General features: G+C 37.4%; 1 protein-coding gene across 2 annotated transcripts in view; it reads right to left on the reverse strand.

Moving 5' to 3' along the window:
* The window catches only part of lrrn2 (leucine rich repeat neuronal 2), a 43,041-nt gene that overhangs the window by 10,403 nt on the left and 12,491 nt on the right, over positions 1 to 20,147 (reverse strand). Inside the window, exon 1 of one of the 2 annotated variants that reach the window (XM_016443648.1) lies at positions 15,542 to 15,597. The exons of the other annotated variant lie outside the window; for it this stretch is intronic. The gene's annotated coding sequence lies outside the window, so the exon portion shown is untranslated. Of the gene's footprint in view, positions 1 to 15,541; positions 15,598 to 20,147 lie in introns of those variants that run through there. 2 annotated transcript variants of the gene reach the window in all.

Consider the following 20,147-nt stretch of genomic DNA (forward strand, 5'->3'; position numbering starts at 1 on the left):
GTCATGATGAGATAGCACATTTTGTCCGTTTACAGCATTTAAAACCTGTTCACGGGTTTTTTCATAATCTTATTCTTATTCTGGGTAAACACTAAAAAAACTGATACATTTTTTTTTTCAAGATTCTCTGATGAATAGTAAGTTCAAAAGAACAGGATTTATTCAACAAAAAAAAAATCTTTGTACCATTATAAATGTGTTTGCTGTCAATTTGATTTCTTAATAAAAGCAGTTGGACTTACTGACCCCAAACCTTTGAACGGTAGTCTATATGTTCATGTCAATTTGACATGAACATATAGTGTTTTCAGTGATTTCACTTATTATTAATATTTATACTCATTATTAGTATTTATATCAAAATCTCCATAATTTCTCTCTTTCTTTTTGTTTTCCCCAGGACAAAGGCAAAACCGTGAGGAAAGGATAAATCCATCTCCAGCATAAAGAAGGGGACAAATTAAACGAACAAACACAACGTGGCTGATACAATTGAATGCGCAGCACAATTAAACAGCCGTTACCAAACCTCACCGAATGTGACACTTTCATTGCTTTAATGGGATCAGTCTGGGCTGTTTGCAGATCGTTCAGAAAGAGAGGTTATCCTCGTGCTACCTCTGAAACTAGCTATGTTGGTTAAGTCTTCTGGCTGGTCCCCTGCTGGTGGGAGGATGACTCATGCTCAGAGTGACCTTCTGTCATACCGCCCTCAATAATATTGACAGAGGCTTGCCTGTGGTCCTTACATTCATCTTCATTAGCACTTGGCTTTAAGCATCGATGTCATTGTCCGCTCCTGGGAGGCCTTCACTGCTATCTCTGCCTCTGTCTGCCCCAGTCGCCACATCTTTCATCCTCTTCCTGCCGTGGCTTAGCTTAGAGGGAACTCAATCAGACTATCATCCAAGACATGTTTGCCTGCAATCTGCCCTTTTTATCTGTGAAAACTAGGGCGAGGAGGAGGAAAGCATTGATCTTGGAAGGTAATTGCTTAAAGGGATACTTCACCTCAAAATGAGAATTTGTCATCATTTACTCGTCATTTGACAAGCAAAGAACCGATGATGGATATTCTTCAGGGACAAGATATTATTCAAATTTGAGTTCCAAAGAAGAAATAAGGTCATACCGGTTGAGTAAATGATGAGCAAACTTTAATTTGCTGTAACTTTGTGTGTCAATTTTAAAAAGCGCAACAGTCTATTTGGTGTATGTGTTTTCTGTGTGTTTACATGGTTTGTTGCAGTTACGTTATCAGTATTTGTGTCCTATTCTGTGTACATGCGTATGTGATCATATGCTGCACACAGAAAGAGTCATCCATCTCCGGTAGTCAGCGTGGGACCTACAGTCGGTGACCACAGGCAGCAGGGCTCCGCCGCACATCCACGTTCCCTATCAGCTTCAGAGAGGTCAGAACTGTGAGAAGGGGTATGGATTATCTGTACTTAATGCTGGTAGACTCTTTTCCTCTTTACCTATAATCCCTTCCCTACTGCTGCTGTCACACTCAGAAAGACGAAACAGAAACGCTCTCCTTTGGTGCTTTAAATGAGCTGTGCGTACATCCAGGAAATGTGCACACCGCCGCCTGCCGTACTAACATGAGCCTGCTGTGAGTTTAAACACAGCTTTCTGTGGACTGCTAGTCGTTGTAGAGGAAGCACCCTCCACTAGATCTGTCTTCCCAGCAAGCAAACTCCATACATTTTATTCTATGTCCTTAATATAATAATGTTTTTATAAAAAAAAAAAAAATCATAACAGTGCAGGAAGGTTTTTAATGGGGTGGTGCTTTTGCAATATGTAATATACCTCTTTACCAAGTCCAGCTTAAGTAGCCTATTTACCAATAATATAAAACAATATTAGTAAAAGAAAGAGAAAATGACTTCGAAAGAAGTATTTCATGCTCACGGCTGCTGCGTTTGTTCAATCTTTTAGTCATTCAGTTTTTTTTTTTTAAATCCTGAAACTTGTTAACAAACTAAAATTTGAAGACATTACTTTCATATCTTGGTTTTATAGGGTTAATTTTATTTTAGTTTTCTAATGCTTTTTGCACAAGTGAGAAACTTTAATATATCTTGTGTGACAGTTGGAAACGTCACTTTCAGTCTCAGAAATAGTGAACTGTTTAACACTTGTAGGGAGTTATTTATAATAATTTTCTGAAATGTAACTTTTCACACAGTTGAAGTTTGTTACTTCGTTTTTGACAATCCAAATAGGTAAACAGGATGCCATGTTTTGCTTACATCCTTTTTTTTGAACTTGTATTTTAAAAATGGCAACTGCAATGCAATCTCACTGCAACCAAAGCGCAACATTGTGAAATACTGTGAGGGGGAAAAAAAAAACATTTTTGGTGTGCTTGCTGGCTCATTCCACCACAAAGCTTCAGTCCCCACATTTTTCAAACAAACACATACACGCACAAAATACCCGACAGTTTTATATTAAAGTTCAGCAGTTTTTGCTTTTTTTAATTCCCTGCTACTGCATTACTTTACAACTGATTCTCTGTGTGTTTTGACTTCTGCCTTCCCATCTGACGTTATTCAATCTCTAAATCTAGGCTACGCAATGTCATTGCACCAGAGGCAAAACATGCATCAAATATGCAGAATAATATTAACCTGCTGGAGCTTTTTTTCTGTGAGGGTCAGCAATGAACGAGACTGATCGATTGTTTTTTTGTTTTTTTGCAAATTGCCGGGTAAGTATTTATTTTTTCCTTACAAGCGTAGCAGCATTGTAGATTGCCTCATTTTAAGAGTGCTTCACCCTTCTTTATTTCGCCTCCATGGTTTTTTTGGCAGTCGTTTAGCTTGAGGGAATTATCTCTGTGAGGTCTCAACTTCATCACCACCTACGAGCTTTACTTATATATATATATATATATATATGCAGTGAAGCTTATATCCCTTCATCCACAACTTCACAAGCCCACTTTGCGCTCTTTGTTTCCGTATTTATTTTCATTTTCGTAATAAAATCAGTTGGTGCTTCCAGAAGCCACGGCCATCGATCGAGGCTGATACTGATGGATGACCTGTTTTTTCCATTGTGCTGATAGATACACTAAAGCTCCTTACGGAGTTCAGTCTCAGCCCAGCAAAACCAATGGTCTCGGGGCAGGGGTTTAAGTTTGATTAACTAAAACCTCCTGCAGGCCAAGGAGAGCCAAACTCCTCCGCTGCTGTGCAATGAACCCCAGTCAGCCATTTACTGACCTACACAATCTTTCAAACCCTTCAGGATGCGTGGAGAGTTTACGTGCATCTGTCTTGGTTTTACAACAATGACTGAAAACCACCCAATATATCTCACCTGCACTTTAAAATATGGCAGTCCACATTTCAAACTCTAAGCTTGTATCATGTTTGCTCCGGGGTTTTTTTTTTTCTTTTCTGGCCAGCTATAGACTGCCTTTGCATACATGCCAGTGGCTGTGATTTCCCTGGCAGTGTGTGTGGAAACACAATGTGGGTACAAGGCAAAACTGGCTTGGAGAAAACCACTTTGGATGAGGACATATGAGACGCTTGGCTCATTCTGGATATCACAGTCCATGACTGAAACCTGTTCTCAAGAGCCGTAAGAGTCCTCAGCGCTTCATAATGGATTCTGGGGTTATGTTTTTTTCAGGATGTCATTCTTCAGCAAATTTGTGGTGCATTGATCTAATAATAAATGCATTGAATTTAATAAACTTTAATGACTATCATAATACCCAAGAGCCGCCTCAGATATCTCACAATTATATCAGTGTAATTGTGAGAAATTCTTTAAATGAAGCTTTAAATTGAGAAAGTTCATGCTTCTGAAATTTGTGGATGATTATTCATATTTTTATCAATCCGCGTAAGCAAAGTCAGTCAATGTAGTTGTTTTCTTGCAGCTTATTATGTATTCTAGAATATACTGTTTTAATGTGCCTTGTCCCGTGAGGATTATTTGTTCATTATATGTTGTGTGCCATTAATATATAGTGTCGTTGTTCATTTTAGGATCTGGCTTGATTTAAAGATGGTCATTCTTTCCCTATACATGACAGACTTTGTTCATTTCTTAATAATAGGTTCAGTAAGTTTCAGTCACATAAATATGCATAATAGATTTGCATATTAACTGCTTAGCATCTAATTGTGTAAGTTTGTGATATGATATTATCATTTTTTTTGTGGATACGGAGTAAATGTACATTCATTTCCTAAATGTATATTAATTCTAAAATTCAGTTGTATTGTTTTATTAATTCAATATATATATCAGTGTTGTTAGTGTTAACTAAAACTATTAAAAATCAATGTTGTTAACGAAAGTAAAACTGAAATAAAATAAATTAGATGAAAAACTTTGTTGAAAAAATGTAAAAGATAGATTTGTTGCTTTGGCAACTAACTGAAATTAATATAATATGTTATTAAAAGTAAAACTGAAATTAAAATATAGCTTAAAAATGTGAAAAGCACATAAAATAAAATGAAAATATAAAAAAGCTCATTTCAATGATAAAAGCTCAAATGTTCATAAATACCATAATAGAAATAGTACTAAGATAATGAAGTCGATCTTTATGAGCCATTACTAATTTATAGTAGGACGTAACATGTTGAGGCTCATTAAAGCAGCATATGTGGGCCTGAAGAATACCCCGTTTAGATGACATGTTACTAGTGCTTGGAGGCTGGTGACCCCTTCCTTACCCTCTGTACTTTCCCTCCAGTAAATGATGCCCTTTTCTTTTTCAGTGCCGATTTGGAGTAGGCTACGGAGTGATGTGGCAATAATCCCAGCATGCAATACGGACCTCTCTCACCTCCAGGCACTGATGCACAGCAGACACGCGCTATCACTAATAAACTTTTAATTAGCTTCAGAGGAGACCGCTTTCATTTACAACGGGATAGAATCTCAGAGAACTGCGACAGCATCACAAAATGAGGTATTGTGCGATTGGAAATTTGCACTCATTTATCGCTTTCTTTATTTCCGATGCATCTTTAGAACATTACAATGACAATCTAGACCCCACCTTATGTTGTTGTCTATTATTGATTAATTTGTTTTGTGCCTGTTGGCCAGAGCCGAGTTTTTCTCTCTCGTAAATCTACAATCACTGTGAACTGAAACTGAATCCTCCTTATGCCCTGAGAAAATCTCTTCATCAGTCCCTGTCTGTGTTTGCTTGCTGCCCTCCTGGCAGTCTCTGTTTCTATGCCTCCTCTGAGACCAAGGGTGTGTGTTATCCCATCACCTAAGATAATTGAAACAAAGCCATATATCAGCCTACTCTGGTAATGCCTAAAGGCTCAATTCTCTCTGGGCTGCCTTAAGGGGAAGATAGACAAGATGCTAGACTGAAGACTCACATTTGAGACAAGAAGCCATATTGTTAGTCGACAAGCAGATGTTATATGATCATTGGCCATAACAGAAGAATGCTGCTCATTCATGTAGTTATTTTCAATTTGTTTTGAATTATCTCAGCTGTCTGAAATCACAAACTATCCATCCTGCATAGTGTGCAAACATTTCTGTTACTTGAAATAACAGCGGTATCTCACGACCAATTCGTACAAATTTTACGAGGTGGCTAATTCGTACGATCTCAGTCGTACGATTGTATACATTTTCTGTGAAGGGTAGGTTAGGGGTGGTAATTCGTACGAATTCCTACGAATTTGCCTCCTCGTAAAATATGTATGATTTTTGCACAAAACGTACAAATTCATACGAGCCTAGGTCGTACGAATTACCTCATAAAATATGTACAAATTGCCGTGAGATCGGGTTGGAACTAAAATAGGGGAAAAAAACATGATTTCAGCTAGTTGCCAAAACATTTAGAATTTTTATTTAGTTTAACTTGATGTACTAAAATAACTAAAACTAAAACTGAAATAAAGCTAAAAAGAAAAAAACTGTAATGTATCTTATAGATACTAATAGCACTGGTATCCACTGTATAAAAAAAAATATATATGTATGGATGTATATGTGTGTGTGTGTTTTATTTCTGAATCTTATTTTTTGTGATTTATACAGTAAATATTGAATTAAATGCTTTGTTTTATTAAATATTTAAATAAAATGCTAAAAATATTGTTTGTTTTTGGAAGTTGGGCATTTGCCGCCTCAGAATGCAAATTGTGAATCAGCTATGCATTGTAGGTTTTTTTTTTTTTTCCCTTTCTTTCTTTTTGACTGTCGATATTGAAGTTGCAGAGGAAAAGATTCAGCACCGATAAGGGAAAAAGCCTCAACATGGCAAATGTTTCCAAATGTTAATGCTTTTGGCTGTTGCATTTAGTTATGCGTTTGTTAATTAGATTGGTTCTTGGAGCTCTCCAGTAAATAACCTTAGCTTAGCTCACTGCAGAGTGATCTGCAAATGGGTCATCGATTGAGAAGCCTGACAGATAGCGGTCCGAACCCCCTGGTAAAAGACTGAGGGTCAGAGAGGGACCAGAAGATGTGACAACCCTTTGCCCCAGCCAAGGATGAATTAAGTTAGCTTGCTGAAGCTGCTCTTTTAATCCAGGGCTCTCCAGATAGCAGCCTATGTACTATAATGTTAATTAGAGTTAGCACATAAAAGCAGTGTCAACCCATGGGGGTCGATCTGTTCACAGATTGTTTGAAAAATCAATAATAATACCAGAGTGTGGGACTGGCTCCATTTACTTTTCTCTCAGCCCTTTAACAGCATGTTTGTGTCTAGAACGGCAACAATGCGCCTCACTCAATAGGACAGTTTGAAGTAACACAGAGCGTGGCGAATTATAGGCAGACCAAGTACAAGGAAATAGGAGCAGCATTTTTGTCTTTTTAATGTATTCTGCAGTGGATCCGAGCAGTATGCTAACAATAGCAGGCTCATAGTAACTAGAAGTGTCACTTGTGAGTAAAACCACTTAGTTTTTTCTCGCTTATATTTATTTGATTTACCCCCTTGGTTGGTTTTCATTATGCATTAGATAGCTTGTGATGCTGTGTGGTATTTCACGGCGCCTGCACTAAGTAACTTCAGCAACTGGCAGCTAAAGGTGACAAAAGCCTATGCTAGCCTTGGGGTAGTTGATGTCTATAACCGAGCGATTTAATTACGTATGTTGCTAATGAGCTTTCGTCTGCTCTGGCATACTTAAGTGTATATGATAATGGCTGATAAAAGGCCTGGAACATTATTCTGTTCTTTGAAAATGCATTTGTTTTGTCCCTTTTGAGTCGAGTGTTGTTTAATTAAGCGCATAAAAAGCACAATAAATGAGACTGGATCTAAGTTTTAAAGATACGTTGTCAGTTCATGATGCTTTTATTGAATTATCAAGTCATGATCCAAAGTCATACATACATTTGGTAAGAGGCTCATTGTTTGCTTTTCAGAACACTATGTACTGCTGTTTTTCATGAACAGTATTAGGTCCTTTTCAGTGTCATGTGAAAAGCTGCAATGTAGTGCCGAAGTTTGGTTTATTTCATATACACAAATATTAAAGTTATATTATGAGGAAGCCAATTTTCAGTTGTCTTTTGAGATGAGATTCATTGTACTATTAAAATTATACTGTGAATTTCAGAACGCAAAATAAGCTGCAAAAATGTTTAATTGTGTACTTCCACAACTTTCTGGTGTAATGCAGAATGCATTTGAATAGGTGTTGCTGACATGTAAAGAATAATGTTCAGAATCTTGGCCTGTCCGATCTAGTGTTAATTTACTAGAAAAATTTCGTTGACAAGCTTTTTTTTTCCATGACTAAAATGAGGCAATGACGAGACGACAATAAGGTCAATAAACAATACCTGTTACTCTACCAACATGCAATATAATTGACGATAAAAGACAAGACTAAAATGTATTTTTTTAAAAATAAAAACTATACCAACGGCTCTTTTTATTTTCGTCGAAAAGGAGACAACATATTATCGAGGATTGCTGTACAAGCCTCTAAGAGCTTTCATGTGTGTGGTTGCCAGATATCAAGAGTTCAAATCCACAAACCAAAGTTTCTCTGTTAAAAGGATACATTTTCTACCTGCTGTTTTTGCAATCTGGGAACCAAACAAAGTTTTCATAAACTAAAACTAGACTAAAATGCTCAGACATTGAGTCAACTAAAATTTGACTAAACAAAAACAGGACAAGGTTGACTAAATATGATAACTAAAAAGTACATTTGACACCAGGACTAAGACTAAATTAAAAATGAACACTAGTCCAATAACAATGAGGAACTAGGATAGATACTGTTAAATAAGAAGAATTAGGTCAAATTAGGTGCTTTTCCTGGTTGTTGTTTTTTTGTTGGTTTGTTTTTTTGTTTAGTTTTTTAAGCATATTGTGCAAATCTGTCACAATGTTTCACAGGCTTTTTAAAGAATGGAATGGTTAAAACTATATTGGACTTGACAAACCCGTGTCTCATAAGTAAAAGTGCAGTTTCTCTTTTCACATATGAAGGTATTGTTTCTTAAAGGCACAGTCTGTTTAATTCTAACAGTCAGAAAGAAGTTAGAAAATTGTCATGAAAACTAAAACAGGCACTCCGAGGTTGAAAAAGAGGTGCACTTTTCTGCTTCACATACAGTAAACTATTTCCTGGCCCTTGCATGACATGAAGCTTTCATTTTGATCATTTTTTGCGTTTCCAAAAATCTGCTGATGCCAGCATAATTGCGAGCTCTCTCTGACAGTTGCATTTTGGTTGCTGCTGGCTGTTAGGTGATAAGGTAGATTTCAGGGGCAATTATGAATTCATGTTCTTCCCTTCACAGTATATACCTTCTTGCTTGGTGCTGAAGTGATGCACAGTATCCCCTCTGAAATAGTGATGACTCGGCCTAAAGACATGCTGGCAGGTACATTGTGGGCCGAAATTGCTTTGCAATAAATCATAGCATCAATACCATTCATCTTCAGCTATGCTCTAAACACTGACTCTTGAGACTGCTTGTCACAGCCACAAGAAATCATGCATTTACTTCCATTTGGGGCTTTTAAATAGCTTTGGACGTACGTGGTAATTGCATTTCATCAATGAAATGATTTATAGCACCCATTAGCTGCTGAATAAACACACCATCTTTATATGTGAAACTAAAGCGATAGAACAGTAAACTAAGCAGAACTGAGACATTTATTTCTAACATATAAATGTGTACGTGTGGTGCTAAACAGGCATGGCTTTTCTTTCTTAGATACAATTTACATATTGTATCTGTTTTTCTGGACAAAAATTAGGTTGAGTAAATAATGACAGAATTTTAATTTTGGGGTGAACTATCCCTTTAAGTTAGTAGTCACTATTTTTATTTAGTTACTCCCCAAAATGGCTCAAATGCTTAAACATTTATCAATTAAACGTGTTCCAATATTTCTCCATTCATTTGCAGACAGATACTCAATGGCTTTGACTGCCCCAGGAGTAGCAGAGGAGATGAATTAGCAAAGGTGTCATTTCCTGTCTGTGCCATTGCCAAGGCCGCAAGATCACTCTCGCTGTTAAGAGAAGTACTGCTGCCTGTAAGTGCTGCCTCGTCGGCCTAACTGGGCCAAAATTCAATTTGCATCAACCAGAAAATCCAATGCAGGGCTTAGAGAGATTTCATCCCTCAAGGTGAAGGAGAGGTGAAGTGGGACGATAGAGAGGGAGGGTGGGGCAAGCAGAAAGAGATGGCATGAAGCCATCGCTATCACCCAGTGGGGCTTTCTGAGGTGTGTTTACAGCTCTGTGTAGACACGGATCCTCTGTGCGCGCGCATGTCAGCTCGTGTTATGATCTGAAATGAATGAGCTTTGCATTCTCGGTTTACTTTCAATACTATGCCCTGCTATATACACACTATACATTTATAAATGTCTGTGGACATACAGTTTGTGCTTCATATTCAATTTCTTCTGAAGCCATATGATCGTTTTGTGTGAGGAACAGACCCAAAATTAAGTCATTTTTCCTTTATAATTTTCCTGTCTACTGTAGCTCTTACACCTTTTCACTAAAGCTTGTTAAAGTTTAAAATCAGAAAAAAGGTCACACTGTGAGATATGACGTTGCAGCTGTGAAATATAAAGTCACATTTTGAGTTATAAAGTAAGAAATAAAGTTGTGTTTGTGAGATACAGTCACAGCACAAGATAAAAAGTGACAACTGGGAAATGCGAAATAAGTTGCATTTGTGAGGTATAAAGTCACATCGCAAGATTGGGAAATATGAAACATAAGGTTGCATTGTGAATTATAATGTGATGATTGCGAGAAATAAAGTTGCATTTGTGAGATATAAAAAAGTATTGGGAAATATGAAACATGAGGTCGCATTGTGAATTATAATGTCACGACTGCAAGAAATTAAGTTGCGTTTGTGAAATTATGAAGATATTAAGTTGATATTGATCCCCATTTTCTTTTTGGGTGAACTATCCCTTTAAGGTCAACACGTCACATTATATATGACAAAGTGGCCCAATGTGATCCTCAATGCTGTGTATCAAGACATGCTGTTTATAAGACTCAGAAACAGACAAATGAGGAAAGGGATGGCCTGAAGTTGAGAAGAGATTGCGAAGATGAGAGAGAGGGCTATAAATCAGACACCCCCCCCACTCAGAAAATGAGAAAAAAACCAAGAGTGCAGTAGTAAAACCCACTGCTCAGCTGCAGTCATCTATCTACACAAGGATGAGGCTATTAGAGAGATGACAGAGCCATGGACTTGGTTTAACCACTCTCTCCCTCTCTCTCAGTCCCCAGAAGTCTCTTCTGCAATGCTTATTCTTACCAGTAAACACTGTATAGGCCTTATATTGATTTAGGGTATCATTCAATGAGAACAGATGGCACCACAGAAAGCCAGCAAGCCTATTCATTACTGCATTCCCATCAAAATGCATCTGCTTCATCAGAAACGAGATGTCTTTGCTTATCATGTAACATCCATTAATTAGAGCTGAAGCAGCAAATGAGATGACTTGCACCCCCTTTTGTAAGTACGACCTCGGCAATCACGACCACAAGACCGTGGCACATCGTCAGTTGGATCTCCTCTGACAAGCATGCAAAAATCTGACACGCAGGCCAGCTATGACCACACGGCCCAATTAAGCTTTGAGTTGCCAGAATTAACAGAGCACGAGAACCCTCTGGCCTCGCCCCAAAACATGGTGACTGTAATTTTACCGAATATCCAGCAGAAGTGTTACGATGACGCAAAGCTGACATGCATACATTACTTATGTAAAGACCAGCTGTGATTCGGGCACTTCTGATGCATTTCTGTGGAACGCATCGAATACATAAACCAGCATGCACCGTAATAGCGTTTAATGAGGTCTAAATTGGTCTGTGACATCTTCGAATGAGCTGATCCTATTAGCGACCAATAGCTTTTTAGAAGATGGAATTGGATTTTCTTGCGCAAAACAGCAAACCTTCGGAGAGTTTTCATTTCTTGGAGCTTGTAATATTGATAAGTCTCTGAGGAACGCGGGCTAAGAAGCCTACAGCCAACAATTTATTAAACATATTTGAATTAATGACGATGATTGAATTCATCTTTGAGTAAAGTGCAGTAATTCACTTTCATGAGATGTAGTGAGGGTTTGAGAGCATGTTGATTGGTTTTGGGAGGAAGAACAGATGTACTGCATTGCCTCGATGCTTGATTGTATGCTGTTGTCAGCTATGCTGTTGGCTAACTGTGGAGATAAAAGAGCGCAAGTGGTGATTAAAAGCTTTAATTCAGACTCAGCAGGTCTGGGCATGAATATGAAAAGCCAATGCTGATATACGTTTTGTAGTGCAGCACAAAAATATATACTATTGACTATAATGATCGGCCTGTTTAAACAGTAAAATGACTGTGGTAGGTCTACTGTATGTAATTTAGCATTGCATTATAGCGGGTAATTGACCGAAAGATGCATGAGAGGTAGCTGGAGGTTTCTAAAATATTACATTTTTCTTCTGTAATGTAGTCTTTGCTCAAATATGGCAATTGCTCTAAGCGCTTTTTCTTTTTCTTTTTTGGTAAGAATACACATAACACGTTAAATGTTTCTGCTACCTAAAAGATATTACTGAAATAGATGATTCTTTAAACAGAAAAAAAGTCAGTGAATGGCTGTCTCTGAACACCAATCAAACAGCTTTGATAATCAGAAATGCTGTCTTTCTGTCAGTCAGTCATTCATGTTTATGGACAACAGTTTGACTGACACCCTTTCAAAAGTTACTAATATGTGTACTTTAGGTACTATGTACCCTTTATGGGTACATAAGGTACAAAGGGATAGCTTTTAAAAAGGGTATAACGCTCCCAGTGACAGCTTTTGTGTGTTTTCTTCTAAAAGTGTAAGGTGGGTTTTGGACAGAGGTTCATGTGGTTGGGGCAGTGTAAATTTTTGTCTTGAACAATTCAATCTATTCCTTGAGCTCAGTCTATCTAGGATCCCAGGAGATAGTTGTTTGTAATGCCTGCTCAAATAAAAACTAAAAACATAAAACTGAACATTTGACAATGCAAAGCTAGGAGATTAATTTGATAGAAGCATGCTATCTGCTGCACAGTTAGCTTGCAAAACTGTATGTTACAAAAGACATTACTGTTTGTGATAATTCAGACAACAAATATCATAAAGCTTTTTTGCAGGTCTTCTAATCAGGCACTGAGTAGAGTGTGCATTACTTTTACATTAGCCATGGTTCTGGAAGTATTTTTCCCCATATGGATTTAAAAAAAAATGTCTTTAAGAGTTGTGAGCCATGAACAAAACCAACCAGCTAAAAGGTGATTCATTACATTGTAAACTGTGATTTGAAGTAAAAAAAAAAAAAAAGTATTGGAAAATTGGTGAAAAGACAAAAGACAGCTGTAATAAGTAAAGAACTACAATCTGAAGCATTGTGAATGACATAGTCAAATGAAGGAGAAATATACAACTGTTGATTTAAATGTTGATTATAGAAACAATATATTTTATATTTATTCCAACATATGCATATTATGCAAACATAATTGTTTAAAGGGATAGTTCACCCAAAAAATTCTGTCATTAATTACTCACCCTCATGTTGTTCCAAACCCGTAAGACCTTCATTCATCTTCATCTTCAGTATCCACAAATTAAGATATTTTTGATTCAATCTGAGAGCTTTCTGACTCTCCAGACAGCAACGCAACTACCACGATCAAGACCCAGAAATCTAGTAAGGACATGGTAAAATAGTCCATGTGACATCAGTGGTTCGAGAATACTAATAATAATACGCTAATAATAGCTTCGTAAAATTAAGATTGAACCCCTGATGTCACATGGACTATTTTGTCAATTTTCTTCGTACCAAGATTTTCTTTCTGGACCTAGAATGTGGTAGTACCCTTGCTGTCTATGGGAGGGTCAGAGAGCTCTCGGATTTCGTCAAAAATATCTTAATTTGTGTTCTGAAGATGAACAAAGGTCTTACGGGTTTGGAATGACATGAGGGTGAGTAACTAATTACAGAATTTTCATTTTTGGGTAGTAGTTGGAGTAGCATTTGAGTGGGTGAGCACTGAAGAGTTCTTTTGCCAAATTTACTGATTGGTGTAGAATCATAGGTGATGAAGATTTCACCAGGAATTTCTCTGTTAAGATAATGTGAAATAATAGTTTGATGGCTTCAGCAAAAGCATACACCGCCGATTAACAAGTCATTTCACTTTAAAGGTTTATACGTCATCATCTAAAATAACCAGACTGTTGCGCTCTCTTTTCGAGCTCTAAACACCTTAAACAGAAGTGATCAATAATGTTATTTGTCCCCAAATCACTTTGGGGTTCTAAACTGACTCAACTCAATGCCCAAATGGAAGTATTCAGGACAACTCAAACCTAAAACTAATACGCTTATAGCACTGTTGCAAATCACATAAAATACTACCGATAAAATTTGCATAATCACAAATAACGTTATTGATCAATTCTGTTTAAGGTGTTTGGAGCTGGAAATTGGAAGCATGGCGGCCTTCTGGCTTGGCAGGAGGCCACATGGGATGTCACAACACCACTGTGAGTTTTAAAAATGTCATCTTGGTTCGTTTCAGGCAACAGGTCTGCAGGAGCTTTTGGCTGCTTTGTTGTAAAGATCAAACGGCAAAGGAACGGTCCTGAGACTGAACCCCAGCATGAAAGAGAGAAGAGCTTCACCTTGCTGTGACACTGTTGAGGTAAATCTGCCACTGCAGCATATCATATACACACATTTCCTACATTCGGCAGACTCGCCAGCTGTCACCTGGCTCACACAACATGGTCTGTGGAAGATTAATGAAGAAATCTGTCTGGGTCAGAGCAAGCGTGTTTATCAACTCACCAAGATATGAGGGCTAACCGTCAAAGGCTAATTAAACACAATTATTAATCATTACTGCATGTCGGGCTTTGCAGCAGAAATTTTCAACCAAGGCTGCTCTCGACAAGATGAATCAAATCCTTCCCACATCATGCTGAAATTACACAGAAGGCTGCTGGATTGTCGCACACGGCCCCTCTCTGAAGCCTCCAATATTTGACAGCACTACATTTTACCATGACTGCCCAGTAATGAGCTGACATTCTCTGGAAGAAAGGAGATTAGTCTTAACTGCCACCACACACAATGGTTTAAAGATAAAACTCTTTAAAACTAATATGACTTTTTGCATTTGAGTGGCAACACATTTTAAGATGTGCTCTGGAATAAAAAACATGCTCTGCATTTATTTAATGGTCAGAAATCATTCTAAAATGCTGATTTGATGCTTGTTACCAATAGTATTTGCCTGTTTACTACCACTCATAGCATGAAATAAACCTGAATCAGAAGTTATTTTGAAAGATACTGGACTGCTTACTGTAACGTATCCACCGCCATGTAATCACTGTTTCAAAGACCGTTCTGAATTAAGAGGTATTGATGATTAACTATCTGTAAAGTCTTAAGACATTGATGTGTTACTGATTGAAGACTGGTCTGTCACTGGGTTATATTAGCCCAGAACGATCCGGAACAACACTCAACTTGGATATGCTATAGTATAGAAAGAAAAATACACTTTGGTCTTTATTCAGCGAGTGCATTTGCTTTAAAAATGTTAAAATTCATTATATTACATTACATGCTTTCCTTTATTCAAGGGTAGGTGTGACATACTCGCCTGAAGCAATACAGGGCACAGTGCATCCTTAACCCTGATGTATAATGATTTCATTTTTATTGTTTCTTTTGGAACAGACTCCAGTGTTAAGCAGGGAAGCTGGACCTGGATCAGTGCTATTAACAGTTCAGTGGTGCTGCAGATAATGATAATGAGGGCAGATCTAATTGCAGTAAGGCTGGTATACCACCCACAGATGTCTCACCTACGACTGACCTGCTGTCCGCAGTCATGCTGCGATATGTATCTTTTGCATGCCATAAAAGCTGTAGGAATATGGGTGTCTATTTCCACACTTTTAGTTCTGCAGTGTGACTTGGCCGACAGTGTGTAATGGCACTGTTGATCAGACCTTGTAACAGGCCGGCCTCCAGTGAGTCAGCTTGCCTGTCCTTTCTTATCGCCTTTAATCCCGTCTTTTGGAGGAAAAGAAGGAAAAACCAGTGGAGAAAAATCCATACCCATCCAGAAGGACCATCCTCATGGCTTGTGCCTCAGAAGAGCCACAGGGATCAATGGCATTTGTGTAATTGGCTGGCCAAGGGTCTCTGGGACTCCTCACAGTGTAATTTCTGCTCTCTTTTTTCTCTTGGGCAAACTGATCACCATGTCAGAAGATTCACCTAACAGAGTGTAAGAGGTGACAATTTGTTTCTTCAATGTGCTTCATTCCTTCATTCTGCACAGAGGGTGATTTTCAGAGGGTAGTGCTTTTAGAGAATGTGACTCAGAAAACACTATGATTTTAACCAGACTCTGCCTTCTGCAAATTCACATCGATTAGAGCAAGATTGCGGGGCTTTCAGTAAAAATAACATGTTTTAGCCAGAACACGCTTAACAGCAGCATCAAATTGGTTATGATGGTAAAAGTTTATAGATCGCATTTTATCAATCACGGGATGGATTTGCAAGTTGGTTTTGCTGCACTTTTACTGGTGTTTATATAATTTATTTATTTATTTATTTTTGTACATTACCATTCAGAAGTTCAGAAATTAAATTAATACTTTTATTAAGCAAAGATGCATTAAATTGAATAAAAGTGACAGTTAAGACATTTATAATGTTAAAAAGATTTATATTCCATATAAATGTTGTTCTTTTGAACTTTATTATTCCTCAAAGAGTCCCCAAAAATGTATCATGGTTTCTATAAAAATCACAGCAACTGTTTTCAATATTCATAATAATAATAAATGTTTCCTAATAATAATTATGGTATAATAATTGTAATTACATTAAATGAATAACACATTATATATTATAATAATTATAATAAATTCAATACTTATAATAATTAAAATGAGCATTATTAGAATGGTTTCAGTTATTTGTATTGAACAGTTATTTTAACCAAAGTGATCCCAAACTAACCAGTAAAATCAGATTGGTTATGCATCTACCAAACAAAATCGCTTTCTGCATTATTAAACCTTCCGTTCGCTCAGTCACACTTTTGATGCTGTCATTTGGTAATGATAGCCAAACCCTAGTCGATGTTCATCTGTTGTGCTAAGCAGCATTCATGCTAGAGGAGTTCTCCCCGACTCTAGTGCTCATAGCTCTCTGTGCCACCTGCTAGCGGTAAGCATTGGAGATTTATTCAGTGCGATTTGAGTGGGACTCCACATGGAAATGAAGATGGCAAAAAAAACAGGGGAGGTGAATGGGGGTGAGGCCGCTTTATGTCCGCAGCATTCAATTAAATGCAAATGTTCCTCTCCAGTGCTCGGTGAGAGGGGGCACCTGAGGGCTCTCTCTCTCACTCATTCACTCTATCTGCATCTGTCTCTCTTTCTCTCGCAGCGCTCTCTAGAAATGTCAAAGCTGTCACTCAGATGCTTCTCCATCCTCTGATCACCTATTATGCGAAAGGACATTTGACTACTTTCCATTGGCCATATAGTACAAAACATGCCAAAGGGAAGGTTTATAGAAATGTTAGCTCACAGAGGGGCTTCGTGGAGGAATGATGGGAGAAGGAGATCAGAAGATCGCTGACTTAATAATGTTGCAAAGTGGAGTAATCTGATGGTAATATATTTCCTATCTCACAGCATCTGCCCTGTTTTTCTTGTGCGCGCATATTATGTGCCACATAGTTTAACCAGCATTACTAATATGCACAGTGCTGTAGTATATGTGATTTTTTAAATCTGTTTTCCCATTTGATTACCCTGCTGAATAACTGCTGGCAGAAATGACAGTCGAACAATCTGCTGACCTATTTCTCACGTTATTGAACCAATTCCACCAGCTCCTAGAAAACTTGAACTTTAAAAAAATGGTTAAAACTTTAACGTAAAAGTCCATAGCTCATTTTCCGTGCCTACTGCTTCCTCATATATTATGGATGCAGTTCCTGGATTTAAAGAGGACACCAGTTTTAGTTCACCCTCTGTATGCGTGTTACAGGCGAAGAAAACCTTGGGCACTGACTCACCGCAAACTCTCACTGACCCGCCAGAAGCTCACCGGTTAGTAATACTTATAACAGAAGACATATGGGAATTCTCCATTACATCTGCTTTTAACCATGGCCTTCAGTAAGCAGGGCCGTGCAAAGACCTTTTGAGGGGCATGTGCTGAAACTTAGATTTATTCACTATTAATAACAGCCATAGGTCTAAAGAACCTAGGTCTAAAGCCTAGGTCTAAAGAAACTCTTAGACCTAAGAAACCCTATAGGGTTTCTTAGGTCTAAGAGTTTCTTTAGAAAGTTCTTTAGTCCTTTTTTTAAAATCAAATGTAAATTCGCGAACGTAGAACGCACATGAACACAAGAGGCGGGATATATCGCATGAACCAATCACAGCCGAACATAACCAGTCATATCCAATCATATCGTGATGGAGGCATTGCCTCCTCTCACGGCGGTGCTCAGTTTCAAATACATAAATTATGAGCCTTTATAGACATAGTGTTTCTTGCGTAAAGAAAACGCTGTACTTATTCAAACAACAAGATCTTTATTTACCCTTGCAGACCTAGTTCAGATGCTGTGGAACTTCAGTTCATTCAGTCAAGATAGAGGGGGTGGAGTTATGAGGTTTACTGACAGTTTGAGCGGATCCAACAAGATTTAGTCACAAGCTCTTTTTAATACCTTTCATTAGCTAAATATTTGTAAAGCAGACAGACAGATGTAAAGGGTGACCAATATCATTGATTTATTGAAGGAAAAAAAAAAACCACCATCACCAAAAAAAGGGCACTTCGGAGTGTAAGGGCAAAAAGGGCATGTGCTCTGCACAGGTTGAGCCCTACCTGTGCACGTGCCTGTCAGTAAGAATTTTTGATGAGGTCTTAAGTCAGAAATGTAAATGGGAAGCTTTGATCTATACATGTATGTTCCTGGCACTTTACACGATTAGGGTACAAATACAAAGGGTTTAAATTACATACTTTTTAATCTTTTTATTATTATTATTAACAATTAGTCAGTGAAAGGGGCTGCTTAGCATTCTGAAAAAGCTCATTATTAGTCTAATAATTGAGAAAATAGTTATTTGTGTGAGCATTAAATATGTTTTGGTATTTAAAACGAATTAACAAACTTTTTTTACAATAATAATTGTAAAGCATAATATCAATTCAATTAAATGCAATTGTTTGATACAGTCAGGAAAGTCTAAGACCTCAGCGTTGTTATTGTTAACTATAAACTATTAAAAATAAAAACTGAAAATTATTATTTTTGATCTAATGTTTTGGTAATTAAATTGGCTTAATACTTAACTATTCATTTTTTACAACAATTAATGCAAAGCATAATATGAAAGAATAAAATTAACCTGTATGGCTAAATCTGGCACATTTACATGATGGACTTGAGTGCTCATGTGCATTGTCCATTTAATATCAATTCAATGAATTCTGTCAAAGTTATGGCAAAAAATAAATACAATTTTAATTACTGGATACAAGGTCAAAGACTTCTAAAACCTCAGTGTTGTTAACTACGAAAAATAATAATTGAAATAAAGCTGAAATTAAACAAAAATATAAATGTTAGATGAAAAACATAAACCTGAATGAAAATTAGAAATGTAGAAACTAACTGAAATCAGTTGAAGTACTAAAATTATTTATACCATTTAACAAAGTGCCTCTTTCTTAGAGAACTGGGGTGCTATGAATATGAATAGGAGTGGGAGGGTGTTTAATCTTTAAAACACTTCTGTAAATAAGAGGCAGCAAGAATCACAAGAAGATGCTGGATTAGAACATGATAAAGAGGGAGAGAGAAAAGCGTTGGATTCGAGACAGGAGTTGCTTTCTCATCATGGTGGCTTTCAGAGCTGCGTAAGTGTCAGTGTGTTTGTCCTCCTCCCCGACTGCTGGTAAAGAAAGAAGTAGCAGACCTAAATAGCCATTAGTGTGCTAAGCTTGAGGGAGCTGCTTTTAAATATGCAGTGAGGAAAAGCCTCGCACATTGCTAAGCAGCCTGATTTTGAGACCAAATCTTTCCTGCCTTATGGTCCTACATGAATGGCATGAGTGCACATTTTGTCAGTATGACTAAAAGTTTTATTTTAAACAGACAAATTGGGATACAATTATGCCTTATTTTAATTTTAATGCACTTTTCTGTTGCCATATCATTTTATATCGCCATTGGGCTTGTTTTTTTTTTTATAAATCGCTAATATGTAGGTCTACACCTGAAGTTTTGAGGGTTATTTCCAGAATACATTTGCGTAGCTTGCTAGGAAAAGTTTACATTATTCACTTCAGCAGCTTTATGCGTTAGCCTAGCATGAATGCTAATGCTAACTCTTTTGAAGTACTTGTTTTCATTAACAAATACATGCAGTCACAGGCTACATTGTTTTTGAGGGTTATTTCCAGAATACATTCGCATATCTTGCTTAGGAAAATTTTGTTATGTATGCGCTAGCCTCGGTGCTTGAAGTGGGAAAAAAAAGTGCCGGTACTCATCCCCCCCCCCCCCCA

The sequence above is a fragment of the Sinocyclocheilus anshuiensis genome, unplaced genomic scaffold (genome assembly GCF_001515605.1).
Source record: "Sinocyclocheilus anshuiensis isolate Anshui unplaced genomic scaffold, SAMN03320099.WGS_v1.1 scaffold51, whole genome shotgun sequence".
Lineage (NCBI taxonomy): Eukaryota > Metazoa > Chordata > Actinopteri > Cypriniformes > Cyprinidae > Sinocyclocheilus > Sinocyclocheilus anshuiensis.